The following is an 18,425-nucleotide window of genomic DNA, read 5'->3' as shown; positions in this document are numbered from 1 at the left end:
GTAGTAGTAGTAGTAGTAGTAGTAGTAGTAGTAGTAGTTGTTGTTGTTGTTGTTGTTGTAGTAGTAGTAGTAGTAGTAGTAGTGCGTCATAGTAGTACGTAGACATTTCCACAGCTGCACCAGAGGAGCGTCACGCGCGCACTCATTTGGATTGAGGAGGAAACCCACGCACGATAATCATCATAAAGAGATAGTTGTTTGTGAATAAATGACCTACAAACAACAGAATCAGTGACTTAATCTGCAATGCAATTTGCCTTGAATTCGATGCTTACATAAAAAACATCTACGATCAGAAGGAAACGCTTTGAGCTCTATCTGGTTGCCACGTACGTTGAGCTAGCTGGGCAGTCACGTAACCTCCTTAGTTTTAGCAAGGTTTAGGAAGTGTTGGGCCGCAGTTACATGAAGTATATAGAAGCGGCGACAGGTGGGAACTAGACACTAAGCGCAGGTCGTAAGAAAGTGCGCGCGTGCCGCTCTTCTACTCTGGCCGTGCCACCTCTCGTTTAGTCCATGGAATATCTGCCGGATGGCGGTACTTCTCTATGATGAATATACGATTAAAATATGCGAGATGGCAGTACTTGGAGTGTTCACTAGATGGACGGACGGATTGACATACACACGAACGAAGAGACAGACAGATGCACAGACGAACTGATAGATGGGTGGACGCACAGACGGACGGACGCATGAACGGATGGACGGATCGATGGACGGTCACACAGATGGACGCACGGACAGACGCAAGCAAGAATGAACAGACGGACGGCTGCGCAGACGGACTGACACATGCTTCGCCCCCGCTCATGATCATGCACTACGTGGATATGCTCTGATTTTTTTTTTTCGTAACTCATGCTGTTGCCGAAGCCACGGCCACTGGCGTTGCGAACGCCGTCAACCATTCTTATAATATGAATGTAGGCAAAATTCCTGCTCTCTAGCCAATACTGCCACCAAGCAGTCTGAATGAAGCTAAAGGCCGCGACATCATTAAAAATGTCTCCCAGAACCACCCAGTGTTAGCAGGTTATCGCGCAATCAAACTTGCGCTGTATTAACGAGAAGCACGTGAACGCCCATACGCACAGCGAGCTGGGTGAGTTAGAAACGATGCGTTTTGTAAAAAATCAGCGTCAACAAGACGGCGCACAAAAAGCACACCTTTCGGGTCATTGCAGAACATATGGGTTCAAAACTTCTTTTCAGTAACATTGTCATTAGGCTTAAGCACACGTCAACTGGATGAAGCGTTCTTTATCAAAAAGAAGGGCAATGAATGTTTATCTCAGCCGTCTGTGTTTTACTAGATTGCTAGATACGCCGGCTCAGCCACTCCTTTGACGTCGACTAATTTTTCTGCCCACACAAGTATTGGGTATTGTTGAGTTCATTTTTTCTTTATTAAACTTCAGTTGTTACACTGCACTCGTACTGTTTGTCTCTTGTGCTCCGTCTTCTTCTCGTTGTTTTTGTTTTACAACATGCCTATGCCCTCGGACCTTCGTCTCTTGAGTTTTGTCAATGCCCTGACGCTTGGTCTTGGCAATCGTACAGCGGTGAGCACTGTTAGGGTGAACACGCGAGCACGTGGCCGACGGCACTGTTAGCGCCCCGTTACGGTCATCACTGGAAACATTGCACATGCGCATTACGCCTTCCGCGAAGTGATTGTTCCACCGCGCGCAATACGTCATGAATGCACTTGTTCGTCGTCTGCTAGCCACATTTTTGTTTTCTAAGCCCATGCATTTTGCATTTTAAGATTTCTTTAAACATCTGTGCTTCAACAGAACAAGACAAAAAAACTTGTATATCTATGGGGGCGTGTATATTCGTTCCCTTTAAAGTTGTTGTACATGCAACGCCGTATATAAAACAACAAAACATCTTTTGCAGCCGTTCATTCTGTCGCCAGATCGTATTATGGCTAGGGTTCCTGATGATGAACGGTGCTCAATTGTCGCATTTTCCCTGAAAGGTTATTCCCAGCGGTATACTGACGCTTTAGTTAATAGGTCCCTGAAAAGTGTGAACAGGATAATTCAAGCCTACAAGTATGAAGGACGCGCGCCCCGCCCTAAAGCTACCACAGACGATGAAGACGCCCTCATAGTTGCAGCTGCTGTTCGTAACCCTTTCTTGCCAGCCCTAGCAATACGCGAGGATTTGGATTTGGACGTTCCGGACAACACTGTTCGACGTCGCCTGCGTACTGCGGGCCTTCCCAGTCGCGTCACAGCGCAGAAGCCACTACTAACGGCGGCACACAAGGACGCACGACGGCAGTTCGCTGAGTTGCACGAAGCATGGACATCAGAAAAGTGGGGTCGCGTCATCTTTTCGGATGAGTCGACTTTTTGGACGCGACAAGACGAAAGATTACGTGTTTGGAGACTACCAAGCCCACGGTGAGGCAAACTTCCTGCTTTAAAAAGCAATTGTTTTAGTTAACGTCAAAATGCCACGCAGGAACGACCCAGACAACGTGCAAGGCGTTTCTGCCAGTGGGAGATCGAGTGTGAGTGTGTGGGGTGTTGTTTCAAGATATAGTTTAGGGCCCCTGCAACGTATAAGTGGACACTTATCGTCGGAACAATACTGCAAAGTTTTGAACAATGTGATGTTGCCATATGCGAGCAGTTTATTCCCAGACGGTGATTACCTGTTCCTACAGGACCGGTCACCGTTACACAAGGCGCGGGCTGTCAAAGAGTTCCAGGCGGAGCAGCACATGTAGCTACTGGAATGGCCTCTGAAAGGAGCGGACCTGAATGTGATAGAAAACGTGTGGGGCCGTCTGAAAGCTTTTTTGGCAAGGAAGGTCCTTTATTCCGCGACTTCGGACCAGTTGTGGGCGCAAGTCAGCAACGAGTGGGAAAGGCTGAAAGCCGATCGGGAATATGTTCGATTACTTTACTACTCGTTACCGTCCAGAATAGCTGCAGTCGTTGCTGTAAGTGGTCACATGACTCGCTATTAGATTTGTTCATGTTTTGATATATGTTCTCAAAGTCTTCTTTAACTTGAATTGCAAAAGTGCAATTTTCTTGAATGAAAAGTTTAATAATTATCCCTCTTACACTCACTTCTTTTCTTCACGCACCAATCTTCAATCCACATGGACCTTCAAATACAGGAGGTATCAGCTCAGCGAACAAAAAATGCGGCTAGCAGACGACCAACAAGCGTATCGATGATGTGATGCGCGCGGTGGAAAGAGTGTTTAGCAAAGCACATGCTGCGTATGTGCAATGTTTTCAACGATGGCTGTTACGTGGCGCTGATAGTGCCGTCGGCCACGTGCTCGCGTGTTCACCCTAACAGTGCTCACCACTTTAGGTTGCTACAAACGCCTATACGTACGTGTGGCGTCTTTCGCACAAATTTTGTTAGAACTACGCTGTTCTAATCGAAGTTGCTTTAGCGTGGTGCTTCCTTACGAAGTCCGAAAATAATGCGTGAATGACACGGCTGCCACAACAGCTCAACCATTTGACGTCCTTGAACTGCGAGTTCCCACCCCTGCCCTTTACCATCGTCGGCTACTGGACAGTGCGAGTGTTCTTCCGGTGCTTCTAGGATGATGTTTTTTGGTGACTTAAATCAAGTCGCTTTGCATGTACCACTCCCAACTAGAAAATTCAAGCTGGTTGATTGCCATCGACTGCCTTCACAGTGCCGCGATAACATGGCATGTCTATGAAGGCAACTATCCTGTCCTGAATAGTGTGCGAAGTTGATAAGTATTTTTCACTCACTTTTTAATGTCTGCTACCCCTCCATGCCGACATATAGCCCCTACCACGGATAAAAGCTGTACGGCACACCACATCTACGGTGCAGCTCGGGTGTCCGCCAATCTACCCTCCCTGTGAGATTGAGCCCACGAGACGCAGTGCCCTTTTGACCACGTGCCTTTGGCACAGCTGTGCCCAGTAAATTTTTACTGACACCAAAATTTCGGCGTCGCATTTCGTTGCTGCAATGTGCTGTTCGGAACCTGTCAGTCATACCACGGCATGACGTTTGCTGTTTTCGTCTGTTCTCTTCTCCTGTGTCGAATAGTTTTGTGCGCTACGTGATAAGTTATGCATAGCAAACACGGCCAACTTCATACTCTTCTTTCCTGCGACAGGTAATACGCTTCTAATTACCAACTAGTATCAGTTTCAGAAAGCTCCACATATGACAAGCCGCCAGCTGCAACTATCACCAGCTAGCGTGAGCAACGTTCGCCCATGCCCCGCCGCAGTGGTCTAGTGGCTAAGGTACTCGGCTGCTGACCCACAGGTCACGGGATCAAATCCCGGCTGTGGCAGCTGCATTTCCGATGGAGGCGGAAATGCTGTAGGCCCGTGTACTCAGATTTGGGTGCATGTTAAAGGTGGTCAAAATTTCCGGAGCCCTCCACTACGGCGTCTCTCGTAATCAAATAGTGGTTTTGGGACGTTAAACCCCACAAATCAATCAAATCAACGCTCGACCATGTCAGCACACAGAAATGTGACGCAGTTCCAGGAGATACAAATCAAGCAGCCTGCAGGAACAGCAAACTGGACAGCAGTGTCACCGAACACAAAATTTTGTCGCATGCACCACGGCCACAGATTCGCGAGCAGCCACCGCGAAGCAGTGTTGGTAATGTGCTGATAAAAACGCTCCAACAACAACAACAAAAAAACAATGGCAATGACGTCATCATAACTTGTCATATTGACCGCAGCGGGGTGATGTGAGAGAAATAGGGGGGTCGCCAAGGGTCACTTTGCTCGATCACGTGCGTAAGCTTCGAAATTCATGTCGTATACCTTAAAAGCTTTGTTCGCGGTTGTATTTTGTAGGTGATATATGCATGTACAAGATAATTGATCTCTGGGATTTGTGCCAGTACAGCTTTGATTTCTTACTTGTTTCTACAGACTTGTTTCTACGCGCAGTTTCACCAACTTGTCAGCACAATTTTTCTAGACTATTCACATAGGTGCAGCAAATATATTGGTACAGCTAATACCACTATTTTATAGTCATTTCAAGCATAATGTACGTGTTAGTCTTCCAAATGCTTTTATCAATTCGTGGTATCACGTGTGCAACGAGAAGAAAAAGACAGACATAATAATGAGATGACGATGGTGAGAAATCTAAATAGTAAGTATTTTTATAGCACTGAAGCGCGAAGAGAAAGAACTAAGTAGTAGAACAATACGCTCAGGAAGGTAAAAATTACTGGAAAAATAAGATATACCTTCTATTATAAGCGTAGATACCCAGATAACACAACGCAAACGCTACTTGTGTCGTCTCAATCTCTTCTCCTTGATGTTTTATACAAAGCTGCGTGAACAAGAGCTTGTGATTTGGTTTATTCTACTAGAACTTGCAAACCATTTAGGAAACTTGCATGCATTATTGCTATAACTCACCTTTCAGGCGGCGACTGGTTCTCTCGTGTCAGCATGGCGGTGCCACAGATCAGCGAATCTGCAATCAGTAGACGGGATTTAGGTAGGCGACATCACGCTACTGTTTGCTTTCGGCTTTCCTCAGTCGCATGATGCGATCACGCCTAATGAACCAAGCACGAGACTCTCAGAAAGGAAAGAACGGTTGGGGCGGTCGACCATCAAAAATACATACAATTCATAAAAAACAGAAGACCACTTGCAGGAAGTGAACCATTTCTACTTGTTTGAAAACGATTATGTCTGTGTTTCTGTGCCATCTGCCTGCTCATCGAGAAACAATAAAAGGGCGCATAAAAATATCTTGCATTTATTTGGATAAGAAATTGTAATAAGGACAAGAGAAACAGGAACACATTACAAATATGCCACAGTGTGAAAAATGTCGCATGAATTTTTGTATTAACTCTGACCAGTCTACTTTGTTGAACTGAAGGCAGACCTCACCTCCTGGTCTCCAAATGAAACTGGCGGGGACCTAACTCATAGTCTCACTGGTTCATTAATATGTTGCATTCATTTATAACTTTGCAAAGTCTTTGTGGCATTTTAGTTTTCTTAGGTCAGAAAAAGTGCTATTTACGGGCAAACTATGAGTGTCCGAGTATAGTTCAAGAGGCGCTAAGTGATGAAAACAATCCCAAAAGTTACATTGAGTACTTCATAAATGAGGCACAACGCTTATCTGCGCGTCCTTTCTGCTCGATGTAAATGGCCTTTTTTCCCAGTTAAACACCACTTGGTGATTGTTATGGTGTGTGTACGGCCTCGACGTCTGTACGCACCCCATAAAGGTCAACGGTAACTAGGCATATTTATTATTCGAATCACAGAAGATAGATTAATTTCACCACCTGGCTTCTGAAGACAATGCGGCTCTGAAGACTAGCTTGGAGCATGAATGACGAGGTAGCCGTAAACTTGAGTTGGTGTTGTCCACTAAAATTAGGTAGAAAAGCAAACAGTCTGTGTGTGCACAATAATTAAAGCACTTTTGTGATGGGCGAAGGTGGCGCAGCGTTTCAGATACTCTGTATCTGAAATCTGCGCTACACTTTATGCACTCTCATTTCTGCTCTCGTTGAATCAGGATAAAACTGCACTTAAAAACGCTGTTATACATCACATATATGCTATTACAAAAGTGCGAAACACATTTACGATTTGGCGAGCCTTTATTGCAAGGTACGATTGAAACAATAAAACATGTAATGAAAACCACTCCTAATAAATATTCTGAAGAGAGTTTGTATAGCTATCTGAGAGCTTCTCCGAAACAGGAATTTCGCTGCTAAAAAAAATACGGTAAACCCTATAAGAGATTATTCTTGTTTTTGGTTACACGAATTCTCCCCATCGGCAGAAGTGAATGGGATACTTTGTGTGTGTGATATTTGTGGCAAAAGCATGTCATTAAGCAAGTACCAACTAGGACAACGATTAGTATTGTTTGAATGGGATAAGGTAGTTCTAAACTTTTCACTTACAATTGCTATGTCTTTTCAATGGATGAATGTTTAAAGGGTACTCCCACCAAAACTTCAGTTTCACGTTCTTATGTTGCAATATTTTCCTAGGGGCCTGTTAGTCATAACACAAAGCATCGCTTTCTGCAGTGTGTCACAAATGATTACTTACCAGCTCGTTATTACCGACCAGTGTCAGCTTCGGTTTCAAAAACGACAAGCCACCAGGTGCAACTGTCACCACCTAGCGCGTGCAACGTTCGACTTTGTCAGCACACAGAACTGTGACGCAATTCCATGCGATTTGCATTAGGACGTTGTTTCGAACACAAAACGGGAGAGCAATCTTATAAAAGACAAATTTTTCAACTCGCGTGCGGTGGCCAAGGACTCACGAACAGCTTCCGAGTAATTGCTTGCTGGAGAAAACACGACAAAAAAAATGGCAGCTATGACATCATCATGGCATGCTGCGGCAGATCCACTTGAGGGAAGTGTAGGGCGTCCCCAAGGGTTCAATTTGAGAATGTGAGGATGTCGCTAGCGCGATGGAATCGATTGCTCGTGCTAACACCAAATTTATTTTAAATACTATATTCGCTGCTGATATTTTGGAGTTTGGTTTCCAAACAGGCAGCTCGACCTTTTTAGCTTTAAATGCATTACCCAACTTTATCAGAAGGTCTATTGACAAAGGCAAGCTGATTGGTTCAGCGTTTTTTTTTTTTTTTACTTAAGCTTTGGATACCATTAGCCACGCTATAATACTTGCTGAACTTGAATCCTTAGGTGTAACTGGCCCAGCCCTTACTTCCAAAAAAACATTACTCACATAATCGAGAACAGTTCATGTTGGTTGTGAAAACTTTTTAATCAAGGCGTACCGCAGGGTCCCTGATTGGTTTGAATACATATAAATGGGTGACTTTATTATATCAATCTTTTACCACTGTTGTATATGCCAATGACACTGCCATTTTTATGTCTGATACGCCCATAACTTTCTTACTCTTTAAGCTAAACAATGAACTAGAAAGACCCGCTGAGTGGTGCAAGGCAGATCCTCTCATTTTAAACCCCTTCAAAGCTAGGTTCATGTTTTCTTTTTTTTTAAATCTAATCACATGTTGTTGTCATGTGAGCCTGAAATGACTATCAACAATCAGTCAATGTCTTCGACAGACTGTGTATAATCTCCTGGAATAAAATTAGTTTCAAGCTTAAAGTTTATTCGCCACATTGCAGTTATTCAACACAAAACTGCTTTTGGCACAATAGCATTATTCAAAGCACGAAAAAAGTCACAACTTCACCGCAAAGGCGAAGCAATGAACGCGATAGCAACTAATTGGAAGGTCACGCGCCCAATGGCAAGCAGATTGAAACGTTCCCCACATTTCTCACGCACAAATGACACACGAAACGTACTGACAGGTACAGATGAACACAAATAAGCGTCTCAGTGTTTTCTTCGCTGTGTCTGAAAAGCACGCCCATTTCGCAAACTGAGGCTGAACAACAATCGCATTGACCTTTGTGCGCCCCGTCACTACAACAGAATCAGTATAGTGCAAGCCCAACGCTAGCCAAGACGTATGATCTTCCCCACCGGGATATCGTCCACTCCCATCTTCTCCGTGGGTCAAAGTACGCGTGGGAGATGAGAGCAGCGGCACGCTGATTGCGCAACCTTGCTGATCATGCTGAAACACGGTATTCACCCCCCCCCCCCCTCCCGGGATGCCCGACAACAGTGGTAAGCGGTAGATATAGCTTGCCGTTTGACCGTTCAAGGAGGTACCTCTCGGTGGCTCAGTGCAAAGTGCGATGCCACGGGAACACATTAAGAAGGCCTACAAAAAGCCCTGCTCAACGCATCGTGTCACCGGCTCGTGATTGGGTGTTTTGAGAAAAAGCACGCGATAGGCTAAACCACAGCTATGCTCCCGCTGGCGCAGAGCTGATAGGTTTGATGACAAAGAAAGCACCGTTGCTGCTCCTGAACAAGCTAGTGGCTGTTTTCAAACATTATGCTGGTCTCAGAAGAACCATATGATGAAAGGTGCAGCAGTCTTTCACCAGTGAACTAGGACGCAATACCTTCTGAGGAAGGAAATGTATCTTATGAGTGGAAACAGCTGCCCGATGTGTCACGTGGAAAAGTTCGAAGTGTCGCCCGCTTCCTCGAATATCTTCAGAAGTCAAGAACAAATAAATATAAACATGTTAATAGGAAGCGCTCAACAAAGCGTCTTCACAAAGTGCATTGAAGGCAAAAAAAGCAGGGACCCCGAAAAGCCGAGTTATTTTTTGCATTTACTGTTACCACGCTGGCTCACTCCTGCTAGCCCAGTTCTATTATTCCTCCGAGGCTGGCTTTGCCGGAGAGTTTATTAAACGCGGTCGTGGTCTGGCGCACTACTTCTGGAGAACGAATGGTGGCATGGGGACTCCTGAACTCTTCTCGGCCTTATTTCCCCTGCCCAGATTGCTTTCTTTGATTCGAGTGCATACGCTCGACTCCATGTCTTTGACCTCTATCTTTCTGTTTCACGCACCAGGCCTTCTTGCTAGTGTTTTTTGTTCGTGTCTACACTCCTTGGAAAAACTTAAGGCAATGAGCTCACTTATTTCGAGCTTCTCATTTTTATGAAGCACGTTTTATCCGTACTCGTGAAATTACTTGTTTGCTTTTGCTTGGAAGTTTCCATTGAGATACGTCAAGGAGAGCGAACATTGAAAGCAAGCCAGCCCAGAAATTCATGATTTTGGTATGTATGCTTTAGTAAAGACTTACAGTGAGATTGTATGACACCAGTGGTCGACAAAGCAGGTGTGACGGTTGGCGGTGTGTGGCCCCGTTTCTCCAAGTTCGATGCGCAGAGAAATTTGTCCAGATCTTTGAGCCTGCGGACCTGTTCATCACCTTTCGTTCTTCCAATGAGATGCACGACGTCGATACTCGTCGTATTTATTGACTGAAAGTGCATGAAAAGGCGATTGCCCACGCCTACCAATAAAACTTTACCATTCTCCCTCGTTGTCAATATATGTTGTTCTCCCAGTTTAAACAGTTGACGCGGCTTACAAGGGTTTATTCCCTTAAGAACGCATTGCTTTAGAATTCGGAACTGAAAACGACGGGGCCACTGGTCCATTTCTACTGAGTCCTTTTGAATTAAGACGAGCTGCGGAGTTCGTTCATCAGGTTGACGGCAATGCATTGAGTTGAAAGTTCGATATTCAGCATAGGAAAAAATTATAAACATGAGAGCAAGCGATAAACGAAGGGATATATACAGTTGATGAACAAACGCAATCACGTGTTGATAATAGCTGCAAGCGAGGTGTTTCTGCCAGCATGAAAATTCTTATCATTTTTATCATAAAATTAGCATACAGACTATCAAAAATAAAATTCAAGCATGAAGTAAATAAGTTACAGCGGAACTCGGTCAAACACAAGTTAGAAAGCAAATACACTTGCACTTCATAGTTTACCATTTCAAACTGGTAGTAAGTTAAGAAGACGACTTCACTCAACAATGCCTTGTTACCACCATCATCATTATTGAAGTTTTTAGACCTTTGTCAACGGACTAAAATATTTTGACGCATTCCAAGCAAGGGTGTGCCGTCAAGACGGGTTGATTTCCTTTCAGCAAAACCTGAACGAGGTGTTCGGGACTGGTTCGCGCAAAAAAAAAGCGCACGAGCCAAGAGAGGCCATTGTGAGCTCGACTAAAAAAAGGCCATTGTGTTTGCTGCCAGCAAGGCTTTTGAGGCAGACAAGGAGGCAGCTGGGCCATTTTCGAGGTCACCGAGGATCTGTAAATCTCGGAACCAGCATAGTTTTTGCAGTTCAGGCTAAAAGCTAAAGCGAAACTGGTTGTGGCTGCATCTTGTGAGGAGAATCGGAGCCCCGGATATGCGCTGCTAAGCCAGAGCTTCTAGCAAACTACCAGGAATGGAATGTGGGGTTGAAGGAAAGGAAAGAACACTATCTGCTGTCACCCTTGCGGGAGCCTGCCTCGACGACGAAGAATTAGTCGACCACTCCTCCTTCCCCCTTTCTCCATAAGATAGACTGAATGGGGTGGCATATTTTGACGATATGCTGGCACACCACTACATTGACCTACCTAAACAGTCAGGCAAGTTTGACACGTGTACCGCCAGCCGGTTTTTTTAACCTCACCCAACTGCCAGAAGAATCTTGGAAACCAATATCATCGGACGTGCGTGAAACTTGGTGACGTGTGCGAAAACGTCCATGCAGTGCGTTTGTGACCATATTTGGGCATCGTGTAAGACTGTGCCCTCTCCGCGTGCATTGTGTGGTTTCTTTCCTCTCCTTCGTGGGTGGAGCACCTAGACCATGGAGCGCACTATTGGCGGAAGCCGCGGACAATGCGCCGAGGGTTCGCAACAAGGCGCTATATAAGCCAAAGACTTTTGTGTATTTGAAGTTCTATAGTTCAACAAATGTCTTGTACAGTTCTTGACTTCTCGTTCTCCTTCTCAGTTACTAACCATGTAAATAAATTGTTGTTTTTACGAGCGCCTGATCTCACTTGTTCGACGATGGGTCCTAGAACGGGGGCCCTCTACCAAAGTGAGACCCGCGGGACCCGGAGTTGCAACAACTGGATGGCAGCGGTGGGATTGCGTCAACCCAGGTCACAACCACTGAATTCAGCGGAGAGATGGTGTCAACATAGGTAGCAACGACTCGACGACAGCCGTCAGATGCTACGACCCCATCGACTTCGAGAGGCGATTGGACGACAACGGTCGAATGATCCGAGCTCATCGATTTGAGAGGCAGCCGAATGACAGTTCTTGCATGACACGAGGTCATCGACTGCGCGAGGCAACCGGAAGGCACTGCTGAGATGCACGACGCTGGAGGTACGACTGCGAGCCGGGTGAGTGCCGACTTTCTCTGTTAAACTTTACCAGGCATTTACTAATGTGTGAGTAAACGCTGGTAGGGAGAATAGCTTATTATGAAACTGGCGTCACGCAGATTGTGAGATAGCTTGTTTAGGCTATAGTCTGTGGGTGACGGCAAGGTTAACAGTTACAGAGCTATTTTAGTCATCAGATTAACAAATAACTTGCGTCAGGCAGATAATTGTGAGATAGCTTGTTTAAGCTATAGTCTGTGGGTGACGGCAAGGTTAACGGTGATAACGGCTGTTTTATTCATATAGTTAACAGATAACTTGCGTCGGGCAGATAATTATGAGATAGCTTGTTTAAGCTATAGTGTGTGGGTGACGGCAAGGTTAACAGTGACAGAACAGGATTCAGTGTAAGAGCTTAAGGAAGCTTTTGCAGACTATGTTAACAGGTAATTTGAGACAAGGCAGAAAACTAGGGCTGTCGTTGTTGTCAGGATTGATTAGCTGCAAGACAGGAAGCATTTGTGGAACAGATAACGGTACTGGAAGCAGTCATGAATCTGAAAGCCCTGCAAAAACCTATGTTGCTAGCGATCGCAAGGGAGATGATCCTAGATGTGTCAGACTCCCCAAGAAAAACAGGACTGATAGAGCGGATTGTCGGGACAGGGTTGGACGATGAGGAGCTCTTAAGCTATGTTATGGACATTGAGGAAGCAAATGCAGAAGCCCAGAGAAAAGAGAAAGCAGTCATGAGTAGTAAAGCCCTGCAAAAACCTATGTTGCCAGCGATCGCAAGGGAGATGAACCTAGATATGTCAGACTCCCCAACAAGAACAGGACTGATCAAGCGGATCACCCGGACAAGGTTGAACGATGAGGAACTCTCAGGCTATGTCATGGACATTGAGGAAGCAGAGGTAGATGCCCAGAGAAAAGAGGCAGAAGGCCAGAGAAAAGAGGAAGAAGAAGCCGTAAGATTACGTATACACAAGGCTAAATTGCGAGCATTATTGCAAGGATGAATCGTAAAACTAGGGCGCAGCATCGGTAGCGTTTTTGGTCGTGTATATGAGCAGTATGTGTAGAGCCTGAAATAGGCGGTGAAGTGGCGAGTATGGTGCAGAGTGAAGTCGCCGAGAAAGCCGCTGTTTGCGAGGTACCACCCGAAAAAGGTACGCGTCTCTATCAGTGCGACATGCAAAGTAATCATTCAGCGGAGGGCAAAGAGCAACAGGTCGTTGTTAGTGAAAACGCGCCTAGGGAAGTTACGCGAGTCTCTGATGGTGCGAAGGTAGTGCATGTAGAGAGCGGGACGGGGGATGATAGTATGCATACTGTAGCAAGTCCAAAAGGTTTTCCATGTGAGAACGAGGCTGGTTCCAGTCACCCTGGTGGGGTCATTGAACAGATTGATGAGCTGGAGACCACGCTCGAGCCTCAGCAAGGAAATGACCTTTTGTATGCTGAAATAGAGGACGACGAAGGTAGTCCTAAATGTAGCGAAGACATAACGCTACTGAAACTCGACAGTACTAGCAGCGAGGGTGAGCTACTGTTTAAAGCATTTCCTACAGATAGCGCGGAAAATGCCACAGAGGGTGAGTACACTGCGAGGCTGCCGTAGGTGCACCAACAGGTGCAAGTTTGGTAGAGGATTGTTTTAAGGACAAGTCCAGCAGCATGAACAGAGCTTGGGTGGAGTTAGAGACATGCCTCGTGCAGCGGCACGTAAATGATCGGCCGGACGGTAAAAACTACCCGGAAATCAAGCAGGACGCTAATTTCTAAGAGCTCAGATCTGTGGAGGGCCAGAGTCTGGTTTTGTGAGGGGTAGCGCAGATAAATTAGCCCGACTGAGCAATGGAGCGGGGAATCGAGGGGCAAAGGTTGCAGAAATGGTGGTGCATAGACACACCTGAACTGTAGGTTTGCCGATGACGCAACTTGGGAAGTTTGTAACAACCAAAGAAAGGTTGTACGTAGGCGTCACCACAAAAGAAGGAAGCGGGGACGTGCAGCACCACAAAAGGTAGAGGCGGAGGGTACGCCGCAGCAGACACGAAAGGGTTGGCCATCGGGCAATTCTACAAACCGTACTCTGAGAAGTGTGGGAGCTCGGGCAAGTTGGATCGCATGTGTCTGTGTCGTTGTTTTTTTTTCTCGCACTATATCTATCGTCGTACTCTGAGGTGTACGGTTAGGAAAAGTTTGCGAGAGAGGAGTAGCGGAAAAAACGCGCGTCCCCAAGAAGGAAGCCACGTTCAGGTTTGCATCGCCAACTATGTCGACAGGTTCCTAAAAGAAAGGCTGCTGGTCCTCAATTCAGGGTGAAACCAAACACCAAAGGACAATGGCGAATCTTTCCACCACACTTCAGGAATCTTCAATGTCGCGAAGAAAGGCGGCCAGAATCAGGGATGAGGCGAGATAGCAAAGTTTGGCAAGAAGCTCACGCTCATGTGACCTGTGGTGATCGCGAAAACGGCAGCGAACACAACCGCCACGTGCAAGACTAAAAGCGCGAAGGTCAGCTGGAAGCTTTCCTCAGAATGCGACCCAGAGTTCTGGAAGGCAGTTTCTTGAATATTTCTCCAGTTTTGAACCTTTGAGGCAATTTTTTTTTTTGCTCTTCTGGTTTGAGCAGAAAACAAAGACTGCTTTCAAAGGGTTCGTACCAAACGCGCTATGTTGTTTTCGTAAACATTTACAATGAAACACGCATTTAGAAAATTTTCAGATGGTACGGAAGCGTACTTTGGTCGGGATCTGTTACAGCGCTCTAAGTGCGAATAAAGCCAACGCACCTGAAGGAACCCACCGCGTTCTTTGTCCAAGGGGCTGGCATGATAAAGTAACATTAACCAAACAAGACTATTACGCAGGGTTTAGTTCCGTCACTTTGCTTTTGATAGAATGCTTGGGTATCGTGCGATAGTTTAGGCGGAGCGTTACGCCTTACCGAAAGTCGAGGTTAGAGCGACATTTCGGACAGTTATAGGTTTCATATGAATCTAATCTGAAAGATTTGAGTCTGTCAACGTGTGTCCTACTAGACACGTGAATAACGGTAACGTTTGAGCTAGGGTTATAGCGTCCGCAGAGAGCTCATGAAAATACTTAAGTTCTCAGTTGTGCATAAATGGAACTCATGCGAGAATTCTTCGTTTTGAGCTTTTCGTTGTTTTGCAAGTCTCCTGTTTCGGTGGTGGAAAAGTCTAGTGAAGGCAGCTCGGAAGACTAGCTTACTAGATTACCAAGTGAGTTTTATCGAGGTGGAGCATTGTCCTCTCTCGGAGCAACTGCGTTTTTCCTCTAAGAATAGCCGCATGCTGCGGTGAACCCTCATTTTGCAACAGTATACCTTTGACATACGTTTCAAAGGGAGGGATACCCCATGGCAACGCTGAGTGTCTAAGTCACTGTCCCTGACGTGAATGGCATTCTCGAGAGTTCTGAAATATTTTTTTTCCTGACCTAGACGAGGACCATTGATTAGGTTTTGTTGTTGTTTGGTTGCGTTTTAGAGCTCGTTGAACGCATGATGAGTACATTGAAGACACCACTATTCAAGGTTTCAGGTTGGGTGTGCTTTCAATACTGTTATTCTGTTTCACTGAAACTTAGGAGAGGAATGTGGAATAACTAGTGTACTTCTTTTCATTAGTTGTAAAAAGGTAAATATGCTTGGTGGGCTTCGACGGAATCGTCTGGCGCTCACTAGGTGAGTGGTCGTGTTTCATATGCGTATGTGACATCTGTTGAGCCAAAATGAAGCAGGTGATCACTGTTTCATCAAAAACCGTCTTCACCAGACCAGACGTTAGCGCTGATCTCTCCGAACTGTGGCTGCAAACCTCAGCCCATCAAGATCTTCACCCCACCGCGCGAGGGACTGTTACGACCGTCATAATTATTGAAGTTTTTCGGCCTTTGTGAACGGGACGAAAATATTTCGACGCATTCCAAGCAAGGATGTGCATTCCAAGCAAGGATGTCAAGACGGGTTGATTTCCTCTCGGCAAACCTGAACGAAATATTTGAGACTGGTTCGCGCACGAGCCAACAGAGGTCATTGTGAGCTCGACTCAAGAAAGGCCATTGTGTTTGCTGGGAGCAAGGCTTTTGAGGCAGACAAGAAGGCAGCTGGGCCATTTTCGAGGTCACCGAGGATCTGGAAATCTCGGAACCAGCATAGTATTTGCTTTTCAGGCTGAAAGCTGAAGCCAAACTGGTTGTGGCTCCATCTTGTGAGGAGAAGCGGAGCCCCGGATATGCGCAGCGAAGCCACAGCTTCTAGCAAACAACCAGGATTGGATTGTGGGGTGTAAGGAAAGGAAAGGACACTATCTGCTGTAGCCCTTGCGGGAGCCTGCCTCGACGACGAGGGATTAGTCGACAACTCCTCCTTCCCCATTTCTCCATAAGATCGGCTGAATTGGGTGGCATATTTTGACAATATGCTGGCACACCACTACATTGTCCTACCTAAACAGTCAGGCAAGTTTGACACGTGTACTGGCAGCCGGTTTTTTGAACCTCACTAACTGCCAGAAGAATCTTGGAAACCAGTATCATCCAACGTGCGCGAAACTTGGTGACGTGTGCGAAAACGTCGGTGCAGTGCGTTTGTGACCATATTTCGGCATCGTGTAGACTGTGCCCTCTCCGCATGCATTATGTGGTGTCTTTCCTCTCCTTCGTGAGTGGAGCACCTAGACCATGAAGCGCCCTATTGGCGGAAGCCGCGGACAATGCGCCCAGGGTTGGCAACGAGGCGCTATATAAGCCAAAGGCTTTCGTGTATTTGAAGTTCTACAGTTCAACAGTTCTCATGTATGTAGAGTTCTTGACTTCTCGTGGGCGCATAGCAAGTGCGACAAGATTTCATGCACTAAGATTTGGAGTACGCACTGGGAACAGGATATCGCTAACGCGTTCAACTCTTAAATGCCAAGCATAAAAGTTATCTCTTTCAGAAATTTCACTGCATGTGTTGAAGCAGTGACATTCACTTTAGGTGCATTCTTTCCTGCATAGTAAGAATAACAGATCTGAGACTTCTTGCAGACTGCGTTCTACATTATGAATCGAGAGTACAAATTATTACCCTATCTTGAGCCCGGTAACGTTCTGTCATGTTATTTGGTGTCTATGCCTTCCGCATTTGGGATGCGTATTCCAATAATGAATAGTTGATGGATTGACTGAGTTTCATTTTTATGGCTTTGCATGGGTTTTTGAATTAAAATTAGGATTACTCTGGACGCAATTTCGACGTATTTCTGCAAAGTGAATCAGAAGAACTAACTTCTATGCAATAAACAGCAATTCAGCCAAGTATCTAGACAGTTTCTGGATTGATTTTTCACACCAAAGCGTAAATACCAACTGGAACACGTTTAAAACAAAAGCTCATGAACTAATTACACAGTATACCAAACCACGCAATTAGGATACTAAGGTTCCATGGTGTAGTGATTGACTTCGAAGATTTTCCAACCTAAAGAAGAGCGTATATTGTACGGCTAAAATACCTCTTTCAGAAGACCGTTGGAAGACATTGGAACCGCTGCAACTTGTTGGAAGTCCGTTGGACTAGACAGCTCGGCAAGTTGCTGGGCAAAGCGAGCAAGTTCCTAAAGCGAAGGAATTGATTTTGTTGATATATGGGGTTTAACGTCCCAAAACCACCATATGATTATGAGAGACGCCGTAGTGGAGGTCTCCGGAAATTCCGATCACCTGTGGTTTTTTAACGTACACCCAAATCTGTGCACACAGGCCTACAACATTTCCGCCTCTATTCGAGCGAAGGAAAGGAGTGACCCAACCGGTATAGCTCAAAGTAGGTGTGGCATCTCTGCATTACGTGCGAGACCTTAGCGGCCTCAGGTACAGTATGGTCCGCCCAACGGAAGAGCTTCTGCATGGCCCGAACATGCAGAAGCTCGCAGTCTCTCTTCTGGATGTTGCGTTCGGGTGTCGAGCTTACGCCTGATATGGTATTCGTAAGTGACCGGTAGGAACTCTTCCCGGAATGCCGCTACAAACTGGTTCCAGAACTCGAAGGGAGATTGAAGACGCCGCCATCGTTTTGCGGCACCGCGCAGGACAATTGGTAGGACCCGCCGGAGCACGTCAAACTCCGAGAAGCCGCTAACGGCTGAGTACCCGAAAATATTCTCAATGAAGTCAAGGAACGATTCCCTCGCGTCTCGACCGAAAAAAGTGGGCATGGTAAGCGGCATCGCCAAGCCCATGGTCGCGGACTGCCGGGAACCTTGGTGTCCGTGGCCCAGGGGCTGAATGCTCCCGATTGGGCGTCAATAAATGTAGGGGGTTTTCTAGGCTGCTCGTCCCAGAACCCCGCAGGGAATACGTGAACCCAGACCAGGAACCTTCTTTGTTGACAGGAGCCCGGGCCGCAACTTCCCGCTGCCAGCCTTGTTGTTGTTGTTGTTGTTGCTGTTGTTGTTGTTGCTGTTGTTGTTGTTGTTGTAGTTGTTTTCCTCTGCACATGGCTCGTACCCAAAGAAGGGGATTGGCCGATTATAAGGTGAATTCGCCCGATACTTTCT

The 18,425-nt window shown here is 46.0% G+C and overlaps 1 protein-coding gene across 4 annotated transcripts in view; it reads right to left on the bottom strand.

The window, feature by feature from the left end:
* Nucleotides 1-18,425, bottom strand: part of LOC119169192 (FMRFamide receptor-like) — a 1,338,388-nt gene that overhangs the window by 250,427 nt on the left and 1,069,536 nt on the right. For all 4 annotated transcript variants that reach the window (XM_075886260.1, XM_075886259.1, XM_075886261.1 and 1 more), the window contains one exon: nt 5,433-5,490. The gene's annotated coding sequence lies outside the window, so the exon portion shown is untranslated. The remainder of the gene's footprint in view (nt 1-5,432; nt 5,491-18,425) is intronic.

Source organism: Rhipicephalus microplus, chromosome 2 (genome assembly GCF_043290135.1).
Source record: "Rhipicephalus microplus isolate Deutch F79 chromosome 2, USDA_Rmic, whole genome shotgun sequence".
In the NCBI taxonomy this organism is placed as follows: Eukaryota; Metazoa; Arthropoda; class Arachnida; order Ixodida; family Ixodidae; genus Rhipicephalus; species Rhipicephalus microplus.
Note: the sequence above shows the minus strand (reverse complement) of the source record. Positions and strands in the feature narration are given on the sequence as shown.